Here is a 22,993-nt window from a genome sequence, read left to right as displayed (position 1 = left end):
TCTTGATGATCCATCTGTATGGATGGAATGAACAGGATTTTCACAATCATCTTCTAATCTTAGAACTCGGAGAGCTTCTCAAGTGAGCAATTCCATAATCGATGGTGTGGGGGGGGCCTTAATTCTTTTTTTCTTCTCTTATTCTATTACTAAGCGCTGAAGCGTAGCAAGATTAAAGCCCATAATTTTATTTTATTTTATTTTTAATTTTTAATTTTTTATCCTTTCTCTCCAATATGTCCTGCGATGCCAAAAGCATGGGATTTTTCCTCTTTCTCCACTTCAAGCGAATGACTAGTTATCTCCTTTTTTTTTTCCTTCCTCCAAAAATCATGTGGCAATGCTAAGCGCTGGCAAGATTGTGATCAGCATCGTTCAAATTGTGAAAGATTTTTATAAAGCTTGACTAAGCTTTAGATAAGTTTAATATAATATAAGCTTTACATACATACATATATATATATATATATATATATATATATATATATATATATATATATATATATATATATATATATATAAGCTTAAAGCTTAAGAGGTTGAATTTCCTTCTTAATACAATAGCACCACGCGGGTTCCATGTGAGAAGGCTTTCAAAGAAGTTCATAAAAGCTTAATACTATAAGCTTATAACCATTACAATTATATATATATATATATATATAACTTATTTTTATTTTTTTAAGAAAGCTGAAAAGCTTTCAAAGATATCAAAGAAGAAGAGGATCAACTATTGGGAAAAAATTTAGAATTTTTAAGATTATAGAAAATTTTCAAAAGGTTCTTCATATTCTTTTGAAAGCTGCAACAAATATTGTGCGCGTTATTTCTCAACATCAAAGCATTACTGGATTATTATTCTTATCCTTCATGGAACACCATCAACTTCAAGCACTTCAACAACACTTCTTTCGAAATACACGGGAGTCAAATAAGTTTGCTATCTTTTCTATTTTATTTTTGTACTTTCATAATATTTTACTTGTTTCTTTTACAATGGCAATCTATCCACAACCACCTACTATCCAAGATCAAGTAAACACACTTCAAGCTCAGTTGCTGAGTGAGAAGAGACAAAGGGAAGATTTTGAGTGAAAATTTACTTGTAAAGAAGCGAAGGCATGCGTATTTTGAATCTGATTCTTTGGATTCTAAACGACGACGACCCTATTCAAAGGACTGTGTGAGCTACTCGCAAAGCTTAAGAGTCTCGAAAGGAGCACAAGATTAGCAAAAAGGCTTTTACTTTTCATGATTATGATGGCAAAAAGGATGCACGTGTCATACTTGCATGGTTGAGCCAACTTTATGATTATTTTTCTAGAGAAAAATTTTCTGAGAAGGATAAGGTTAAATGTGCTACTAATCATTTAGTAGGCAATGCAGCTCTTTGTTGGTAGAATGTTATTAGACAGGGAAAACACAAACCAAAGTTATGGAAATAATTTCAAAAGCTAATCAAGAACTATTTCTTACCTCTGTCATATAAAAGTAAAGCCAGACAGCAATGGGATATTTTTAGATAGCTAGAAAAGGAGAACATATCAGCCTATGTTGACAGATTTTGGCAAACTTTATTGTAACTTCAAGCTATAGAGAAAGTGCATAAAAAAAAGAAAAGGAGAAAGTTCATAGCAGGTCTCAAGCGAGTTATTAGAGCAGAAGTGAACATGTTTCATCCTCGTTCTCTTAGCAATGCCATCTCTCTAGCAAATTTTGGCAAACTTTATTGCAACTTCAAGCTATAGAGAAAGTGCATAAAAAAAGAGAAATGGAGAAAGTTCATAGCAGGTCTCAAGCAAGTTATTAGAGCAGAAGTGAACATGTTTCATCCTCGTTCTCTTAGCAATGCCATCTCTCTAGCAACATATTGTGAAAAGAAAAATGGATTTCTAAGGCATACTACTATGACAGATTCTCATATTCCTCATTCTTCTCGATCTACACATTTTGAGAAGCTTCAGCACAAAGATAAAACAGAGAAACACAATAGTCCACAAGTGAATAGGAAGAAAACTAAAATTGCAAAGAAGACCAATAATGGAGATCAAAAATCTCGTGTGATTTCATGCTATAGGTGAAACAAAGAAGGGCATTATGCATATGAGTGCCTAGAAAAGAGAAAGAATCGAGTTGCGGTCGTGAACGTGGTTAAAGACAAAGACAAAGGCAACCAACCTAAACAAGAGGGTACTCCCAATCATGATTTCCACCACTAGAGAGGTAAGCCTAAAACTCATACTTATGCATTGTTTGATTTTATTATTATTATTATTTAAAAAAAAGAAAAAGACTATAGTTAAATTTAAATATATTGGTCAAGATAGTTCAATGATTGATATGTACTTTCTATATGTAGAAGAAAATACATATTAGACCACTCACTATCAGGACTTGAGTGAACTAACAATGATGCACATATGTTTTTCAACTGATCACCGAAGCATATATGTAACTTATTGTTATTTTACATTTAACCTTTAAACTTTAACACCTCATTTAAAACACTTTCTTCAAATTATTCTCTTTCTATTTTCAAATAAGGTTAACCAGGTGTCTGTGAAAGATACTTGTGTTGGTGTCTGTGAGAGATACTTGTGTTGGTATCTGTGAGAGATACTTATGTTGGTGTTTGTGAAAGATACTCATGTTAGTGTCTGTGAAAGATACTCATATTGGTGTATGTGAAGGATACTCTTTTGATGTCCAAGATAGATGATCTAAGTGATATTTATCTATGACAGATAACTTATCACAATTTAATGTTGAGAGGGATTCTAAAATATACAATTGAGGTCAGTTGTGCAACCCAAATAAGAGGAAATGTTATGGTAATTAATTATTTATTGGGTGATCCAATAAGTAAAAAGAATATCTTGGGTAACCTAAATATGATTAATTTGGTTGTGAGTGAATCCATGTTTCATCCCCTTACACCATGTCTTAGCTGTGAGTGTTGTTTGTTGCCCACAACATCTTACTTATGTTGGCATTGTAGAACTTATTTTAAGCACTATGGGATATGACTCTTACAATCCATGTAGGAGAGACACCACAACGACATGATGACGTGAGTGTACTTTACCCAGTGGGAGGACTCCACCAAGTAACGAATACATAGGAAAAGCTTGTAGAGCAAGAGAGAAGGGCAAGATCTTATACACTTACACCGTCATTCCATGAAATATTGGTAGGGTTACATAAGGTCATATACATGCTAAAGAGTATATTGAGCTTAAGAGAATTGGTCTATCTCATGGTTCTCAAGGTTGTGAGCATCATAAGCTTTAATTTGATAAGGCATGTGGCCTACTATCAAGCTATAAAAGCAACACATGGTGATTCAAAACTTAGGGTAGTAATGGATAGAGGTTTGACAAGAAGGGTGAAATTCACTCGCCCTTTATGGAGTTATGAAAGGCTTGGAAAAAAGGGTGACCCTATTATGGAGTTATGAAAGGCTTGGAAAGAAGGGTGAAATTCACTAGCCCTTTTATGGAGTTACCAAAGGCTTAGCAAGAAGGGTGAGAATCACTAGTTGTTAAGAGTCCTTCAGGTGCTTTTTGGAGCAATGTTAACGTATATAATACCACATAGCTGATGGGGGCTAGCAAGGGTGGTAGAAGAAGATGCATATTTTCCCATTATGTAGGCTTATTCAAAAGTAAGTATTATGATATATATTCAAACATATCACATAGACTTTAATATGCAAGTATCTTGGGTACGATGATAGGCCCAATGTCCACTCAGCTATTCCCATGTAGCCAACACTAATTATACCATTAACTCTCCCATGATGTAGAGTTGGTGTATTTGTAGAAGAGGCTTTTAGGACTCTATTGTTGATGGAGCCATTAGATTCTTGCATAGTGCACTAATTATACCATTAACTCTCCCATGATGTAGAGTTGGCGTATTTGTAGAAGAGGCTTTTAGGACTCTATTGTTGATGGAGCCATTAGATTCTTGCATAGTTTGAACATTAGATTATTCTTGCATAGATTAAAAATTAGGTTATTCTTACATACTTTAAACATTAGATTCTTGCATATTTTAAATGACATACACATCAAGGAAGCTTATCAAGTTTCATAACATTATGAAAAGAAAATTGTATTATCATGATCATCTATATTTTACGGTTGGCCTGAGTAAAAATGCTTTACAAAAAAACTTAGACACATAAAAATGCAAAATGTGCATGCGTGGACATACGCGCATGCATGTGTGTGTGTGTGTGTGTGTCTGTCTATGTGTGCATGCACGCACACGGATATGTGCGTGTGCATACATGTGTTTAAACGTATATGCATCTATGAATATATGCAACACCACACATATAAACACATCTGTGAGTGTGTGTGCATGCATGCACACGTGGTATTGCTCTTTCTTTCAAGTTTCTTGATTCCAAATGTCTAAAAACATGTTACAGTTGTACCTTGAATTCAAAATGTGTGTCATGATCAAGAAAATGAAAAGGCTTAGAATTACATGTACATAAGTTTAGTGTGCTTTGACTAAGTATTAGAGAATTGAGTCAGTGCTCTTTACATCATCCTAAATAATGATAGTAATTGGATCACTTTGACATCAATACTTGGAAAATCATTATTTAATTTCTTGAAATTGACTTGTCAAATTATAGTTTACACATGGATTATGACATTAATACACTTAAAACAAGACCTTGATTAGAGGCATTAATACACTTAAAACAAGACCTTGCTTAAGGGCATTCATAAACTTAAAACAAGACCTTGCTAGAAGCATTCATAAACCTAAAACAAGACCTTGCTTAGAGGCATTCATAAAGTGAAAACAAGACCTTTCTTATAGGCATTCATAAAGTTAAAACAAGACCTTTCTTAGAGGCATTCATAAACTCAAAACAAGACCTTGCTTGGAGGCATTGCGTATCTTAAAACAAGACATTGCTTGGAGGCATTGAGTATCTTAAAACAAGGCCTTGCTTTTTAGAGGCATTCTCATAATTAAAAATTAAAAGATGGTAGTACTAACTATCATAGTGCACTTCAACAAAAATGAGACTATTAATGAAGAAATTGAGCATCAAGCAAGGTAAACATTCTACTAAAGGTGCACATTTCATACCATGTTAAAGATAAGGCAACATAGAAATGGGGTGAAGCATTTAGTGAGAACTATATTCTAATGAAGAAATTCACAAATATAGATCACTTTATGTGGAAAATAATACTATAAACTACCTTCCTTTGTAGGAGGATAATGTGGGAGTGTAGAGATGCACAATTCCATGCATGCATGTGCATATGTAATTTTATAGATGTGTGCATTTGCGAGATTACATACTTGTGCTCATGTCATTTCTTGTCTGTTGCTCAACGCTAGTACATTCTATCTTGCGTCACAAGTTCAGAGTACACATCTAGTCCATCGTTGCCATTTGTATCCACCTCGATGTCAATTTGAAAGAGCTATATGTTTGAATCTATTATTGCTATATAAGTAGTGTCTTTCTTTAGAATTACGAGGCCATCATAGGGGTTCTTAGAAGATATGGGGACTTTTTCACTACTAGGCCTATTTCGTGAGAGAAGCTTGATAATAGTTTCCACATCCATGTCTCCTTTTCTTGTTGTAATCATGAACCACAAATAAGGGTAAGCCACTTCTCACCATCATTATTGTATTTCCATGCTAATATTTCCACACATGTCGCTAGTCGCATCCATGTTTCCTTTTCTTATTGTGATGCCTTTTCTCTCCCCATGAACCACAAACAAGGTTAAGACACTTCTCATCGTTATTGTTATATTCCATGCTAATATTTCCACACGTCACAATTACCAAACATACCGTTCAGGACAATATTGTATTTATCACTCGTGATGCCTTTGCTCTCCCACAAACCACATATGGCACTAGATTTCACAATTACCATACACAACTCGTTCACACAATATTGTATTTGTCTAATACAATATTGTCATGATGCCTTTGCTCTCCCCACAAACCACAAACAAGGGTAACATAAGTTACAACTCTCATCTATATATTACAAGAGGTTTTGAGTGCTTAAAATCAACCATCATATTGCCAACCTCATAGTAGGGGGGGCTATGAACATTGTGCTTAAGTTTACTCCGATTAACCTAATTAAAGTGGAATTATCACAGGAGTGAGATTTTTCAGAATATTTTATCATGAGAGTGAATCCAGTTAATTATATGTGATGCATGGTTCATGTGTGAAGCATGGAAGTGAATGATTTCCATTTGTTAGAATTATTTTTTGTGAGCGATTCCAAAGTAATTGTGATCTAACATTATGGATTATGTTGAGTATTGATCATGAGTTCGAGACAACCAAGATGGACATTGGATGAGATTATCTAGCCAAGCATATGTGTGCTAAATATTTAAATTTGTATGGTTTGGCCCATTGTACATATGTTGGGCAAGGTTTATTTTTGATGAGATACTTTAAAAGCATTGGACTAAGGTTCAATTTTGTAAAAGTCCAATTTTGGAATGCAATCTTGGCATTAAAGAGGATGAATCGCCTATAGTAGCCTACATTTTCCATTGGACTCCCTTATAGTTCGTTGTGGGGGTAATTCCAAGATAATTGTCCTAAGAAAACTCCATGTTTAACCCAAAATTTGCATTTGAATGGGTTTAGAGATAAGTGATAAAGATTGCATCATTCAAATACCTTTCATAAGCATGATAAATTCTCTTTCCATGATGAATGAATGCACAAATCATCTAAGAAAACTTCAAGAAACGTCCTTAGAAAATATTTAAAGGCATTGTTCATAAGCTATTAAAATGTGGCCGATGCATTTGTTAAGCTAAATGGCATAACTCTATAAGGATAAACTCCATGTTTTGTAACAAAGGTAGTTTTTGTTTGATCCACTGGAGCAATGGAAATTTTGTTATATCCTAAATACCCATCCAAGAAGCTGTATGCTTCCTTGCCAGCTACTTGTTGGAGTACGTGTTTTGAATACGACAAGGGATAATGATCTTATCTTGTTATTGCGTTGACCTTTTTGAGATTGACACATACTCGTAATTTTCCATGATTTTTAGGCACACTCATAATGGGTGACACCCAGTCCGAATGTTCAATTTCATAGATGAATCCACATTCGATGAGCTTTTCTATATCTTCTTTAATAATGTTAGCATACTTTAGATTCATTGGATAAGGTCGCTGATGAACAGGTTTAACGTTTTGTACCATGGAGATTGTGTGCTACACAACCTCAACAGACAGGTACTCCCTTCATATCATGGTAAGTCCATGTGAAGCAATCCTTATATTCCTTTAGAATATCAATAAGTTTAGCTTCGTGATTCGCAGTGAGGTCTTTTGCTATAAAGACTGGCTAATGGTCTTCCCTAGGCTTAGCCAAGTCTACTTCTTTTACTTCAGCAGGACCATCATAAGCTCCTTCTGCCTCACTTGTTGTTGTGGCATTATCAAACACTAACTTGTGGTCTCTGTCAGGCAAAAATCTGAGAAGTGTTTTGAGCTTGTGTACATATGGGATGTATGGTTTGCGAATAAGCTTTGCCCTGGAATGCCCTGCGAGGTGTACAGAGCGGGTGGCTTTGTAGTGAGCTAGTACATGTGTGTTGTTTTTTTCGGGAGCAGGTGCTTGAGATTGGAAGTTTTTTAATTGCAGCAGTATGGTGTGCGGGTGGTTGCCAAATGCAGGGCACCAACCGATTCGAAAGAGAGGCCGCCTTTGGAGCATGGGCAATGGTCGGGTTTTGGTAAATGATGATGCAGCTGATGGAAGGTTGTGGGCAGTTCGGGCATCTGTTTTAGGAAGGTCGTGGGTGCCACACGTGAATCTGAAGCACAAGGTGATGTACAGGGTGATTGTGGCCATTATTGAGGCTTTAAAGGAAAATAAAAAATAAAAAATACCAAACCAAGTGGCCAGCTTGAAGGTCCATGTGGAAGCTTTGTTTGTTCCAGCTCAACGTCTAGAAGGTTGGCGAAGAAGTGAGTCGAGTCATGGTGTGCGGGTGGTGGCCGCCTTGTACTGGGAGACCTCTCTTGTGAGCGGGCAGAACCAACGAGAGAAGGAGCCGCCAGAGGGAGTCACCGGTGGCAGCCCGCAGGCGCTCTTGTGAGCGGGCAGAGCCAACAGAGAGAGAAGGGAGCAGAAGAGGGACGGGCGACTTGCTGGGGAGCCGCCTAGGAGTTAGCTGGGAGAGCTGGGTTTGGCTATGGCTGCTGGTGGCCACCACAGAGAGGCACAACGAGGGGAGTCGCCTCAAAGGGTGGTGCCGACTGACTGGTGAGAGGGCCGCAGGAGAAGCGGTCTAGCAAAGGGAGCTGCAGCGAGGAGAGACACGAGGAGCTGGCAAGAGCTGCTGGCGACAAACAGAGGCTGGTCGTGGTAGAGGAAGTGATGCAGGCCGCTTTTGGTGACGGCAGTGAAGCAGCGAAGGATGGCACGGATGCAGGGTTGTGATGGCAGTGAAGTGGGGCTGCTGCGAAGGCTGGTGACAAAGCTGATTGAGGAGGTTGGTGGCGACGTGGAGAGAGAACGCCGCTGGAGTGAAGGGAAGGTTGCGATAGTGTGGTGTGGTGGCAGCGCGATTGGCAGCTAGTGAGGGGCTGGAGAGAGCCGCCTAGGGGATGCTGTTACGGATAGGCTAGCGTGACTGGTACCGGAGAAGAGGAAGAGAAGAGCCGGGGTAGCAAGTGTGGTGATGGCTGGTGACTCCGAGGTGACGGCAGTGAAGCCGTGAAGGAGGGACAGCAGTTTCGCCAAGAGAAGCAGAGACCGGGAGAGAGGCTTGGTTGTCAGACGCAAGGGTGAATTCCCTTGGCAGTAAATCCAAGCCAGAGTCTTGGTTTTTGGTGTAATTGTTGTGTTTGTTTGAAGTGTGGTGAAGATGGGACTGGATTTCCCAAAGTTTTATGGTGTGGATGGTGCTGTGTATGTTTTTGCTGGATGATCATTTGTCTATCGTGTTTTTGAGCTATCTTTATGGTGTGGGTGGGTGGTGAACAGTGAGAAGTGTTCCAGCCGGTGGTGGCTGGTGGTGCTCCCATTCGTGTGAATATTTTCAAAGTTTGGGAGGTGAAGGGCTATAGAGGCATGGTCTTTTTTTCTTTTTTTCACCTCACATGCTTTCTGGTGCCCCCACTGAGGAGAGCTCAGGTATTTCTCTTGCCTACGAGGGTGTATGCCCCAGAGTAAGAGATTGAAGGAAGGTGTTTCCAGTTTTTTTCTTTGGTTTGAAGGTGAAGCTTGGGATAAAAATGATGTCGTATCCGGAGTTTTTTGGTGGTCCTAATGAAGATGTAGCAAATTTTCTTGAAAGGATGGAGGTTGCATGCATAAGCAATCACATCAACGAGTCAGTACAGGTATTGCGGTTGCTGAGCATCTGCTTGAAGGGGGATGCAAGGATTTGGTACAGAAGTTTTGAAGAGTCGTTAAAGGATGCTGAGCCACGCATTCCAATGACTGAGGATGGATTGAAGACTGCACTTTTGAACATGTTCAAGAAGATTGAGGATCCAGACAGAGTTTGGCATGAAGTGCAGGGGTTGACACAAGGCGAATTGGAGTCAATTGATGATTATGTGAAGAAATTCTCTTTGTTGTGGGAGACTTTGCGCAGGGCTTTGGGGGAGAATCAAGTACCTCCGGACATGATGAAGAAGGATCGTTTTGTTGCAGGATTGAAAGGAGGCATTCACTGGAAGGTTAAATTAAAGAAGCCCAAATCTTATGAGGATGCGGTGGAGATTGCCAAATCAAAGGATTGGAAATTGCAACGGATGAACCAGCTGGTGGTGGCAATGAGGCCTGAAATGAGAAGGGTAGAAGCGGTACTGATGAGAACCATGCTGGAAAGAGTGCAACCGACAGAAGCTCAGGTGAATAATGCCGCACCACAGGGGACAAAGGTAGCACCCACAACTATTACAGCTTCTGATGAAGGGCTTCGACAGGACATGAGGCAAATAGTGGATTGTATGAAGAATCTGAGTTTGAAAATGATGGAGAACACACGTGGTGGACGTGGCCGAGGCAGAGAGTATAATCAGGAAGGGATTGAAGGTCAGACAGCACGCTATGGAAGTGGCCGTGGTTTTCGTAAGGGTAGACGGTTTATTCCTACATGTTGGAATTGTGGTGAATTGGGGCATATAAGTCCTGATTGTGATAAGCCTCAGCGAATGGGGGGTGATATGTATCCTTTACCCTCTTAGATTCCCAATAGGGCAAATGATTATGGAATTGAATTTAAATATGAAGTAGGGACCAGTGGGTTGACAAATGAGGAGAAGGGTAAAACTAAGGTGATAGATGTGGTCACCCTTGAGAAGACGAAGGAGACGGAAGCTGACGTAATGCCTTTGGGAAAACGGACGCCACAGGAAAGGGAAAGCAGGGATGCTGCAGGGCCTAGCAAGAAGAAAGGTAAAGTGAAGGAAGGAGGGGATGTAAAGGTCAAGCGGAAGCAAAAGTCTCGTAGGAAGTTTCAAGTGACTGATTTTCCACTGGGGGTTGGGAAGAAAAGCTATAATTTACAGGAGGACATGGCTGGAAGGATTGATGATACGACTAGTAGCACTACTACTACTAGTGAGGGAATAGATGACACTTCATCCAATGAGGAGGATGCAAAGATGGATGCCCTGGTTATTGATGAGAAAGTGCTTAGTGATGATATTGCCCAACAAGAAGAGGCCATACAGGAAGAATGCGAGGAAGTACAAGTGAATTATGAGCAAAGGTATGCATGTGATGTGAAAGAGTATGCTTTTGAGTCTTTGGATGATGAACCTTTGTGGGATGAGTGGGATATAGAAAGTCTGCAGGATGATGAACCTGAGTTGGAGTTGGATGATCAGATGTGCATTAATGTTAAGAAAGCCACAAGCAGAATTGGTACTATGATGGAGGAGCAACACCAGAAGTCTATGAATGATGTTGATGCTATGGATGAGACTATGGATGCAGTGATAGATGAATTTCTTACTGGCCTTGATAAAGGTGAGCATACAGGAACTGAGGTGGATGCTTTGGCAATGGTGCCTTTTAAAGGGGAGATTGTTTTGCCTCTAGTGGTTGGCTTTGATGATGATGTTTCTTATGTTGATGGACAAGAAAGTGTTATGGCACAGCAGGTCTTTCTTGATGAAGCTTTCATCAATTATTACCCTCAGCAGGAATCGCTTCACTGGTTCTCCAATATTAGTGTTGACTATATCAGTGATTTTGGAATTGAGATGAGGCAGGATGGTATGTATGTCAAGAGCTTTGTTTCCAGAAGTTCTTATGTTTTGATGTGGGATGTGGGATGGCAAACTACGCCTTTGGAAGTTGATAGTGTTTCTCTGATCACATGGAATAGAGATGTTTTGGTTACTCTGTATGATGCTCAAAGGATTGACGGAGGGAAACGTGGTCATATGCTTTTTGCTGCTGATCATAAATGATTCAGCAGGCTAGGGGTTGGGCAAAGTATGTCAGGCAAAAATCTGAGAAGTGTTTTGAGCTTGTGTACATATGGGATGCATGGTTTGCGAATAAGCTTTGCCCTGGAATGCCTTGGCAGGTGTACAGAGCGGGTGGCTTTGCAGTGAGCTACTACATGTGTGTTGTTTTTTTCGAGAGCAGGTGCTTGAGATTGGAAGTTTTTTTATTGTAGCAGTATGGTGTGCGGGTGGTTGCCAAATACAGGGCACCGACCGATTCGAAAGAGAGGCCGCCTTTGGAGTATGGGCAATGGTCGGGTTTTGGTAAATGATGATGCAGCTGATGGAAGGCTGTGGGCAGTTCTGGCATCTGTTTTAGGAAGGTCGTGGGTGCCGCACGTGAATCTGAAGCACAAGGTGATGTACAGGGTGATTGTGGCCATTATTGAGGCTTTAAAGGAAAATAAAAAATAAAAAATACCAAACCAAGTGGCCAGCTTGAAGGTCCACGTGGAAGCTTTGTTTGTTGCCAGCTCAACGTCTAGAAGGTTGGCGAAGAAGCGAGTCGAGTCATGGCGTGCAGGTGGTGGCCGCCGTGTATTGGGAGACCTCTCTTGTGAGTGGGCAGAGCCAACGAGAGAGAAGGAGCCGCTAGAGGGAGTCGCCGATGGCAGCCGCCGCAGGCGCTCTTGTGAGTGGGCAGAGCCAACAGAGAGAGAAGGGAGCAGAAGAGGGACGGGCGACTTGCTGGGGAGCCGCCTAGGAGTTAGCTGGGGAGGGCTGGGTTTGGCTATGGCTGCTGGTGACCACAGAGAGGCACAACGAGGGGAGTCACCTCAAAGGGTGGTGCCGATTGACTGGTGAGAGGGCCACAGGAGAAGCGGTCTAGCGAAGGGAGCTGCAGCGAGGAGAGACGCAAGGAGCTAGCAAGAGCTGCTGGCGACAACAGAGGCTGGTCGTGGTAGAGGAAGTGATGCAGGCCGCTTTTGGTGACGGCAGTGAAGCAGCGAAGGATGGCACGGTTGTGACGGTAGTGAAGTGGGGCTACTGCGAAGGCTGGTGACAAAGCTGATTGAGGAGGTTGGTGTGGCGACGTGGAGAGAGAACGTCGCTGGAGTGAAGGGAAGCTTTGGACAGTGTGGTGTGGTGGCAGCGAGACTGGCGACTGGCAGCTGGCAGCTGGTGAGGGGCTGGAGAGAGCCGCCTAGGGGATGCTATTACGGATAGGCTGGCATGACTGGTACCGGAGAAGAGGAAGAGAAGAGCCGGGGTAGCAAGTGTGGTGACAGCTGGTGACTCCGAGGTGATGGCAGTGAAGCCGTGAAGGAGGGACAACAGTTTCGCCAAGAGAAGCAGAGAACGGGAGAGAGGCTTGGTTGTCAGACACAAGGGTGAATTCCCTTGGCAGTAAATCCAAGCCAGAGTCTTGGTTTTTGGTGTAATTGTTGTGTTTGTTTGAAGTGTGGTGAAGATGGGACTGGATTTCCCAAAGTTTAATGGTGTGGATGGTGCTGTGTATGTTTTTGCTGGATGATCATTTGTCTATCGTGTTTTTGAGCTATCTTTATGGTGTGGGTGAACAGTGAGAAGTGTTCTAGCCGATGGCTGGTGGTGCTCCCGTTCGTGTTAATATTTTCAAAGTTTGGGAGGTGAAGGGCTATATAGGCATGGTCTTTTTTTCTTTTTTTTTACCTCACAATCTCCAATTGTAAAAGATCTATAGTGTTCTTGGGCAGGGCACAAGCTAGGTGTTGGCTCCTGATTTTCTTCAACTGCCTTAGTTGCTGCTTCCACTTCCCTCTCTTTTTGGGCCAACTCTTTGTTCTCCTTTCACGTCATGGAACAAGAGGTTTAGTGAAGCACCAAAGCTTCACAATGGAGAGGCAAGGTAGAGGGATGAAGGAAATACACTAAAATGAAAATTACACTAGCATGTAAATACACTAAGATGAAAATACAAAGGAATGGGGCTCTATTTATAGGTGAGGGAGGCCACCAACCAAGCTCAACTGGGATCTAGAGGCTTCCAGCTTCAGTTTGATCCAATTTGAATAAATTTTAGACTAGTTATGCCCAGTTTTTGATCTAGTTTGGAAGAGGAGAGATGAGAGATGAAATATCTAGCCACTTTATGATTTTTTTGAATAGAAAAATTCCCCTTTGATGTGGTTTCTAGGTGCCTTCTTGGTGAGGGGTTCTCTCTCTCTGCTGAGGTGTTACAAGGCCTCCCCAAAGTCTCCTTTAAATATCTGAAACTCATGATTATTGCATCTTCACCTCATATAAATTGAGAGATGTAAGTAATATTGCAAGAAATATCTAGTTTGTTTCTACTTTGTGTTCTTTTTATTTTTGTGTTGCAAAAAACATGATTATTTTACCAAAATGAACATGAAAATCTATATGAATGTGAATGTATCATTTCTCTCATTGTCATTCTTAAATAGTACCACTCTTTCCTCCTACGTTACCATCTTTTACATCTAATTTTCCAAGAAGGGGATGGTAGTGGTTTGGCATTTTGTTTTGGGGGAGAATAGCACCATTGCCATTCTCCCCAATGATAATGCACCAAACCAAGCCAAATCTAATAAGAGGGAGAATGGCACCAATACCTTTCTCATCTTAAACCAAGTATTTAATGGGGAATGGGTCCTTTAATGAGGAGTGACTTTGGAAAAGTCTAGCTAAGATGACATTGTGATTGGGGGTAGAATGGCAACACTACCATTCTCCCCAAAATGATAATGCACCAAACCAAACAAAGCCATGCTCCATGCTTTCATTGTAATCAAAGTAGGGAGAATGGTGGAACTGCCATTTTCCCTTGGAAAGTTTAATGATTAAAGGAGGATGGCACCATTGCCATTCTTCCTCCATTTTATACAAGAGGGAGAATGGCACTGATGCAATTCTCCCATCAAATTTGGATTAGAGGAGGGAGGGGGGAGAATGGTATCTCAAACCAAACTTTTCAAGGAGAGAACAACACAATACCATTTTCCCTAAGTAATGGGGCTACCATTTCCCTTAATGAGGTGAGAATGGTACCAAATCCATCATTGACCCCTAAAATCAAATTTTCCAAGTGGATTGGAGAATAGAACCACTTTCATTCTCCACAATGATAGAGGATCCTAAACCCTTCCATTCTAGAGGGGAAAAGTGGAGAATGACAATCTCTCTCAAAACCAAGTTAAGGATGGGAAAACAACACCCTACCAGTCTCCCCTATGATAGTGGACCAAACCGAACAATTGTGTGCAGACTAGTCTATACATTTAAAATTTGTATGTTTTATATAATGTTATCCAACCTTAACAATAAGGTCATCCAATGAGGATAAAGACACAATGACCATTGATTAAACTATTTGAATGTGACAAGTGTAGAACAACACTTCTTAGATCTAATATTTTGATGGTGTTTATGAACACCACAAAGACTCTTGAGATGATGATTGCTCATGCTACCAAAAATTGCATTTCATAGTGTGTGTACCTAAACCAATTTCTAATAAGGATTATGGGTGTATGCATAAATAGGTGGACTTAATACCTATGTCCGGGACACAGCTAGTACACTGATAGTAACCATCTAATACAAGGCAAAAAGTGGGTTGTTTAAAAAAAGAAAAAGAAGAAGAACCGTTTTTCGGTTATAAAGCAAAAAGTGGGTTGTTTAAAAAAAGAAAAAGAAAAAGAACCGTTTTTCGGTACTCCCCACGTCCTCTCTCTCTCTCTCTCTCTCTCTCTCTCTCTCTCTCTCTCTCTCTCTCTCTCTACTGTGAACAAGCTTCCATGGCGACTTCACGTCTGTGTGTGTCTTGTGATTGATGGTAAGGCTTACCCTCTATAGCAAAATCTCTCTCTCTCTCTCTCTCTCTCTCTCTCTCTCTCTCTCTTTCTCTCTCTCTCTCTCTCTCTCTCTCTTTGCCCCGTGAACAACCTTCGATGGCGACTTCATATGTGTGTGTGTGTGTGTGTCTTGTGATTGCTGGTGGTAAGCCTTCCCCTCTATAGAAGAATCTCTCTCTCTCTCTCTCTCTCTCTCTCTCTCTCTCTCTCTCTCTCTCTCTCTCTCTCTCTCTCTCTCTCTCTCTCTCTCTCTCTCTTTGCTTTAAACAAGCCTCCACGGTGACTTCACGTCTGTGTGCGTTTTTGCATTGCAAGTTTCCTGGATTTCTTAACTGAGGGCCCAACAAGCCAAGGCTCGGCCAAGGCACCAGCCAAGCCAGGGCGGCCGAAGCCACCAGTTTGCAGGCTGCCAGATCGAGAAAATAGACAATGTTACAAGCAGCCCTTCTCAGAAATCAGAAGCATTGCAGTAGCTGCGTACGGGGCTTGTGGACAGCTACCTTCATCTCATCTTACAGTGTCTTCGAAGTTTTGATGGACATGTCTGATTCTCTTAAGAGCCTCATGCTATCCACAAAGTGAGCACATTCGACTTGTTGAACTGATCAAAAGGAGTTTTTTCAACATGGAAATAGTTCCAATTGCACAAGCAGAAGATGTTCAAAGGAGCTTATGTACATGTGCTGGCTCCTTCAAGTGAGCACATTCGACTTGTTGAACTGATCAAAAAGAGTTTTTTCAACATGAAAATAGTTCCAATTGCACAAGCAGAAGATGTTCAAAGCAGCTTATGTACATGTGCTCGCTCCTTCAAGTGTGCACCATGCAAATCAAAATTAATCAGGGAGTATGAAACAGGCCGGAAGCGTGCTTATCGTGAGAAGTTAAAGTCAAGGAAGTCACCAGTGAAACAAGTCAGGCTTAGCATCACAAAACAGAAGGTGATTACTTCAAAAGTGATTAAGTGTTTCATGGATTACACACAGGGTCTTGACAATAAAGCAAAGGTTGAGATCGTCTCACAAGTATACTCAACCATCGAGCTTTAAGAGATGTACAATTTAATTGTGCATCTCTTAATTGTCATAAAGCTGAGGAATCCACACAGGATCATAAGTTCTTGCTCCATGGATTACACAATACCCTCAAGGCTGTCAAAAGACCAAAAAGCTCTAGGGAATTGTTTGTTAAATGGGCAAGTATCATGATGGTCATCAAGGCTACTTGGAGTTCATCGAAGGAATTTTTATGTAGCCAGATCTCAAATGAAGCAACATGACTCACAGCTGCCATTGCATTTGTGTGAGCGACAACGACAACATAGAAGTATAATCACAAAGGAAGTGAAAGATTTAGTCATTGCATATTGGACAAACAATACACGTGTGTCGTCGAACAAAAAGGATGTATGTCGAAAGCGTGTTGGACGAAAGTTGTATGAGAAGCATCCGGTGCATCTGCTTGAACAACCTCAGGTTTGTCTTCCTTGTTATGCCATACTTTTTAAATGTCCCTAATTACCTCTTGGTTGTACATTGGTCGGTAGTGCAGGGCTGAAGTTAGTAGGCACCAGCTTCATAGTATGTAATACTAGTCTACCATGGTAACCCTTGTAGATAAATAGCTACCACTTTCAATTACAGTTTCATCCTCGTAAAGGTGGCTAGCAAAGGAAGCCACCAAGGTGGTGGTAGGCTCACAGATTGGTAGCAAAGGTTTTGCTCAAGCTGATATGTTATTAGGCCAGCAGCTAGAAGCATCAGGTTAGGATTTCTGTCATACCAATGAACTCCAAGCCTGGGAGCTGATAAGAGTGGTATCTTCATGGTAGGTACTATGCTAAGAGTGGTGGCTCCCAAGCTTGGAGCTCAGTTACCAAGCTTGGAGCTCATAGGCATGAGGCTGGGAGTGATTCAGGTGGTATCTTGATGATAGGTACTATGCTAAGAGTGGTGGTAGCCACCACTGTTTACATTGCAGCTACTGTTCCAAAGCTGGTAGTTACCTTTCTATCCCTAAAAGCCACCATTGTCAACCTAGTAGCTTCCACTCTTAAGATGGTTGCTACCTTACCTACCTATTGGCTTTCACTCTATACAGGTAGCTACCATTGTTAACATTGCAGCTACTGTTCCAAACCTGGTAGTTACCTTTCTACCTTTAAAAGCCACCATTGTCAACCTGGTAGCTTCCACTCTTAACATGGTTGCTACCTTACCTAGCTGGTGGCTCTCACTCTATACATGTAGCTATCACTGTTAACATGGCAGCTACTGTTCCAAAGCTGGTAGTTACCTTTTTGTCTTTAAAAGCCACTATTGTCAACCTGGTAGCGTCCACTCTTAACATGATTGCTACCTTACCTACGTGGTGGCTTTCACTCTTAATAGGTAGCTACCACTGTTAACATGGCAGCTACTGTTCCAAAGCTGGTAGTTACCTTTCTGTCCCTAAAAGCCACCATTGTTCACCTAGTAGCTTCCACTCTTAACATGGTTGCTACCTTATCTACCTGGTGGCATCCACTCTAACCAAATAGCTACCACTCTTAACACGATAGCTGTTGTTCCGAACCTTTAACCTAAAAGCTATTGTTTATTTCTGGCATGAAAAATTTCTAAATTACCAAGTTAGTTCTAATTCTTTGACTTCTATAAGCTATATATGTTGTTCATAGGCTGATTTATTATCCTGATTTATTGCAAGTAGAATTCTTTCTTGCTTTCAAACAGAGTCATCCAGAGGTACAGATTCACCAAAGAGCATTTGAAAAGCTGAAGCCTTATTTTGTACGCAAGCTTCGAGATCGGTACACTTGTTGTTGCATCACACATGTCCAGATGTCATTCTTACGAGATGCTATCAACCATTTACGCCAAGCTGGTCTAGGTGTGCATGGAAAAGAGTGTATATGTCAATGTAACATTTGTGGTGTTGGAGAAAAATGCACAGCTCACACACAAACTTACTCAAGCCTTACAAATTTGTGGGAATCAGTATTGTGTTTGAAGCCTAGCAATTCAGACTTCTTTGCTTTGAAGTGTTTGATGGGAGAGTGCCCATCTTGTGGACCCTCAAAGAAGCTTTCGACATGTCCTATGGAGCAATCAAGTAGCGTACGCACAATAAAGGTGAAGATTTTTGAAGACATTCAAGTTGGTGAAACAGATTCTAGCAAGAAAAAGAAAAGAAAAGTTCTCTCCTACAAGGAGATGTAACCTGGGGAACTATTTGACCTCTTTAGGGATCACTTACAAAAGTTCATAAAGCACAACTTTATCTACAGATGGCAAGCTGAGCAATTTAAAGAGTGTCTACGTGTATTTCCTGACGATGTGGTTGTTTCAGTTGTAGACTTTGCTGAAAATTATACATTCAAAGAACAAAATGAGATTCAATCAATGCATTGGTTTTCTTGCCAAGTTACAATATTTGTCCATATCACATGTGCAGATTGCAGGAAGTCTTCAAAAGTATTATCATTTTTACATTTCTGATGATAAAACTCATGATACTCTTTTTGTTCAACATTGCTTCATGCTCCATCATGGATGGTTGAAAGAGCTAGGCTTATCCCTCAAAGGAGCATTGGGTGTGGTCAGACGGGGCAGCCTCGCAGTTTAAGGCAAAGAGGCCTTTCTACTTTGTTGCCCGGTATGGGACTCTCATAGGGTTAAAGATGACACATCATTTCTCGGGATCTGGTCATGGGAAGGGTGAACATGATGGTGCAGGTGCTGTTATCAAAAGACATTTGCAGCTTAAGCCAGACTGTAGAAAATTGCAATGTGCAGAGGATGTGGTTGCCTTTTTAAGACAAACCATGTGTGATGGGGCTGCTACCACATATGCATCCAAAGTAAGACCAGTTACCAGGGTGTTTTGGGAACTTAAGGAAGGCGACGTGGATAGAAGCAAGAAGTGGGACTGCAAATCTGTGGATGGCGCTTGTGGGATACATTGTGTCTCCTCAGGTTACTCTTTAACAAATGGAAAAGCTCTCAGATGCAGGCAGCTATCATGCTTTTGCAATTCTTGTATGCAAGGCCTTTGGAGGAGGTGCTCTAGGAAGTCACATGTCAAGAAGTGGGAGTATGTTACCCTTGAACCTTCAGAAGATGTTAGAGATGCTAATGAAGTTAAAGATTTTGCATACGAGGGACACCATGATGCTCTGAGTGATGCACTTTGCATTGGTGACAATTTTGTTGTCATAGCTCCTCTCATGACAATGAGGAGCTTGCAGATTTTTATGTCTTGAAATGCATAGCTCAGAAGCAAAAATTTGATACTAAGCTAACAGATGGCTGGGGGAATGTTTGCCTTGCTGGTCCATTTGTTGTCAAGGGAATATGGTACAAACAAGCGAAAGGAAATCCCTATGAGTATAAGCTATTACGGCGCAAGCCTGAAGCTATTTTGCCATCCCACCTTGTAAGATCCATCAAGTTCCCAATGGAAAAGGTTAAAGGACGTGGGATGAGATTTTTGATTTCCCTAGAAGCATATGAGGCTATTTACAATACCACTCCCTTTGATGTATAGCTTGCTGAAAATAATTCAAGCTGTTTTTTTGGATGTATAGCTTGCTGAAAATAATTCAAGCTGTTTCTTTTGGACATACTTGTTTTTTTTGGATCCTCGTCTACTCATGCTGATCTCTTGCAGGCAAGGGTCACCAAGAGCCACACCAGGCTTGTGGGTGTCTGTGAATGATAATTAAACTTGCTTGATCTTTCTTAGGGATGCTCAAATTGTGGTACATGGTAAATCTTACTAGGCACATTCCATACATGTCAAGGTATTCTTTTACACTATGGGTCTTATGATGTGGCATGACCATATTGCTCAAGATGCACAATTAATGAGCTTCTAAAGTATACCACTATACCGGTACCTAGTAGGAGGACCCTGGGAGCACTTGGTAGTAGGCTACAAGAATCTAGGTAGCACCAAGATAGCAGAAGATAGTGATATGGTATCAAGCAGGTAGTAGTATGGTAGCACCTGCATACTAGCCTGGCAGCACCTAGGAATAAACCAAGCATCTGCATACTAACCTAGCAGTATCTGGAAATAAATCTGTTACCTAGCAGCAGGAACTTGGTAGCACTTGGTAGTAGCCTACAAGCACCTAGGTAGCACCAAGGTAGCAGTCCAAAGATTATACTAGTGTTTTAAATTTAGTAGTGCAAAAACATTATAGCAGAAATTGAAAAACTTTACATTATACCAGTGTTTCAAATTTAGACTAAATGATACCTGTAATCAAGACAATAACTTATATATCCTGTCTCTACAGCTTTGCAAGAGTGCAAAAACGGCCATCGCATTATGTCAGTTAGAACACTTCGCATTAGTGCAAGAGTGCAAAAACGGCCATCGCATTATGTCAGTTAGAACACTTCTACAACATATAAAAGGTTCCAAAGTGGACTCCATAAGAAAAATTTACATTTAGTTTGTTGGGAACATAATGGGCTGATCAAGTCTCGCTATAATACAGTTCGTTCATATGTTCGTCCATCCACCTCCTTCGCACAGCTATGCTGTCATCTTTCATGATTGGTAGCGGCGTATCTATAGTATAGGTGACGCGATCCTTGACACCAAGCCATGTATCAAGCCAGCCTCTGAGGACTGTCGTAAGATAATCCTGCATTTCCCCAGGGTCTTGATCTTTCATTTTCTTTACTATACATGCGGTTCCTTGAGGATTCCATAAAGTTTTATACTCGCTATCATCCACCATGATGGTGAATACTTAGGATAAGCCTCCCAAAACACGGTCAACTTCTTATAAAACACTGGTTTCTTGGTAATTCTCTAGAACTTAGTCTCCTTTGTGCAGAACTCTTGCGTAAGCACGCCTTTGAACCAATGGACGTGAAAAGGCATAAAGCATCTCAAAATTCTGTTTGCATTGACCTTGTTAGCACAAGTCCATATAAAGACATCAAAGCGTTTCAAGCACCATTGCACAAACCTCTCAGCATCATGCTTTTGCCCTAACAGCTTCTTGCCACCCATATCTGTCACTTCAAGCATATTTCAATAGGGGGGGGGTTTGTGCATATCTGCCGTTGTGTACATTGAGATCCAAAATTAAAGCTGGCCGTAATTGAAATGAAGGGCTGGTCGGATCGTCCCAGGCATGATACATCTTTGCATTAGGATGTCTCACACTACCTGCTGTAATCGATTTGATATCATCTCTCAGTTCAGTTCTCTGATTACTCTCATGCTTTTCAAACAACTCTGATGCTTTCTGATCAACAGCAATATGGGCACTTACATCACCCTCCACTGAAGCTGTGTCTTGTGCCTCATAATGCTCCTTGAACACATAGTTCTTTGTTGGTTCATTTCTTGAGCTCTGAGAGCTGTCCTTTTTTCAGTCACATGAAAAATTTTGAAAAATGGTCAGCCATACAAAGGAGGTTATGGCAAAATTTTCCTAAATTTTGTGAAATAAGTTTTATCTTTTATTATTCAAAAAGAGTAATCCCCACCGCTTGTGTATTCTAAAAGTGTTATTTTTATTCTATGCATAGAAAAATGCATATTAGAAATATTTTTATAATAAAAGTGTTATTTTTATTAGAATTAATTTCTATGCATAGAAAGATGCATATTGGGAATATTTTGATTATAAAAGTTTTACTTTCATCAAAATTGATTTTTATGCATAAACAGATGCATAAAAGAATTTTTCTATTATAAAAGTGTTACTTTCATTACAATTGAATTTATGCATAAAAGTTTTTTTTTATAAAAGCGTTACTTTCATCAAATTTTGATTTTATTCATAGAAAGATGTATAAAGAAATTTATTTTTATTTCAAAAGAGTTATTCTCATCAATTTTGATTTTATGCATAGAAAGATGCATAAAGAAATTTATTTTTATTTCAAAAGAGTTATTCTCATCAATTTTGATTTTATGCATAGAAATATGTATAAAGAAATATATTTTTATTTCAAAAGAGTTATTCTCATCAATTTGGATTTTATGCATAGAAAGATGCATAAAGAAATTTATTTTTATTTCAAAAAAGTTATTCTCATCAACTTTGATTTTATGCATAGAAAGATGCATAAAGAAATTTATTTTTATTTCAAAAGAGTTATTCTCATTAAAATTTAATTTATGCATAGAAAGATGCATTAATGATTTATTTTTATTTCGAAAGTGTTATTTCCCTTAAGATTGAATTTATGCATAAATAGATGCATAAATGGATTTTTATAAAAGTGTTATTTTCCACTGAAGTTATTCTTATGCATAAATAGATGCGTAAAGAATCTTTATATCAAAAATAAGAATTCTCTTACATTCTATAAATAGATGTGATAAGATGTGATATGAATCAGATAGATGAGAATGAATGGATGGATGGATGTGATGAGAATAGAAGTGACGAGAATGAGAGGTAAATAGATGCGATGAGATGGGATGCAAATCAGATAGATGGGAAAGAATGGATAGATGGATGTGATGAGAATAGAAGTGACGAGAATGTGATGTGAATTGATGTGACGAGATGTAATGCGAATCAGATAGATGGGAAAGAATGGATGGATGGATGTGATGAGAATAGAAGTGATGAGAATGAGAGGTAAATAGATGTGATGAGATGGGATGCAAATCAGATAGATGGGAAAGAATGGATGGATGGATGT

General features: G+C 40.1%; 1 pseudogene; it reads left to right on the top strand.

Annotated features, from left to right (window-relative positions):
* The first annotated feature begins 12,687 nt into the window (after window positions 1–12,687).
* Window positions 12,688–19,572, top strand: LOC147634492 (uncharacterized; annotated as a pseudogene).
* Window positions 19,573–22,993: the final 3,421 nt, after the last annotated feature.

This window comes from Cibotium barometz, chromosome 10 (genome assembly GCF_041138505.1).
Source record: "Cibotium barometz isolate CiBa-2024 chromosome 10, ASM4113850v1, whole genome shotgun sequence".
Classification (NCBI taxonomy): Eukaryota; Viridiplantae; Streptophyta; class Polypodiopsida; order Cyatheales; family Cibotiaceae; genus Cibotium; species Cibotium barometz.
Note: the sequence above shows the minus strand (reverse complement) of the source record. Positions and strands in the feature narration are given on the sequence as shown.